Raw genomic sequence first — 1,503 nt, forward strand, 5'->3', positions numbered from 1 at the left:
TAGAAGATGCTTGAAGTAAGAAGAGGATAGCAGAGAGATGCGCGCACTCTGCATGGAGAAGAAACACTTCTATTTATACCCAGTGCATTAAATGAACATTTAATGCAATATGGTAGGTTTAGAGTGCGTGTCAAGCCTTAAGAGGAAGACTTGTCCTTTGCTACAGTGAATAGTACAAAAGCACAATTTTTTAGCAGACATCCTTGCCTAAAGTTGGTGGACAAAGAGTCGACTAATCAGCTCCGTACCGTACTAACTTTTGCAAGGGTATGGGTTTGTCTTTTGTGTGCATAAGGACAAGACAACAACAATCGTGCTAAGCAAACACCCTCCTTCCTCAGTCAGTATGGTTTCTTCAAAAGGCTCGAGATTCGACAGGCTATCCAAAAATCCAAATCCAAGCACAAGCCTTACAGTGAAGAAGTTTTGAATGAATTATTCAACAATGTGTCAAAGATCATCGAGGTTCCTTCTCTGCCAAGGAAGTCCTTTCGAAGAAAGAACTTTTTTGAACCTGAAGATGGTCCATCCAACCAAAACGAGCATGAAACAAAATTCTCAGTGGATGAACTCTTCAAGTATCAAAAAAAGCCATATATCTCAATGCTGAATTTGTCACTGCCTGAGAATGGTCCTTATATACCCAACACAGTGCATGTGAGACCTGAATATGGACTTATGTCCATTGACTATGATGGTCAATACCTAAGAACGAGTATCCGAGTTCCATCTCTGCCCTATAGATCACTTAGAATATCTAAGAACTTGGTTGAATGATGATCTATTTGGAGAGATGATGGATGATACGTACTAAGTATTTAGTACGTAAAGTACCTTTTTATTCTCTTTTAGATAGGTTATTTTCTATTCATATCCCAACTTTGAGTCATTTTATCTCTTTTATCTGTTTTTATGCTAAGAAGAATGATGAACCTGTTTTTAGTGGATTTTGGTCTAAATTGATTTTATTTTGGACAGATTGGAGCAGGTTGATCCTGTGGAAATGTGGTAGCATGACCTGATGGCTGATAGAGAGATGGATGAGACTTAGAAGTGATTGACATGATATGGGATGACATTTGAAAGGCTTCTAAAGTTGCATTAGCTGTATTTTGCTCAGATTAGCTGGAGCATTACAAGACTTATATTAGTTCCTTTCTAATTARTAGTTTGTAATATGTACTTTTTAGTTGCTTTTGAACTAGGAAAGGGTGAAAAGACTATTTTGCCCCCATAAATCCTTGGTATAAATWGGGGTTGTTGGGAGGAGTTTAAGACACACCTCATTTTGCATTCTCCCACTATTCTCTCAAGTAGTTCTCCCAACTACTTGGAGAAGAAGTTTCTTTCTCTAATATTATAAATCTTTTGGCATTTCAAGTTTCTTTAATCGCTTTCATTTACTCGCTTTATTTACTTGCTTTATTTATATTATCGTTATTTACATTCCGTCTTTAATTTATTTACGCTTACTTGCATTTTATTTCTGTTATTTATTTACTA

Source organism: Cynara cardunculus, assembly GCF_001531365.2.
Source record: "Cynara cardunculus var. scolymus isolate 2C chromosome LG 13, CcrdV1, whole genome shotgun sequence".
In the NCBI taxonomy this organism is placed as follows: Eukaryota; Viridiplantae; Streptophyta; class Magnoliopsida; order Asterales; family Asteraceae; genus Cynara; species Cynara cardunculus.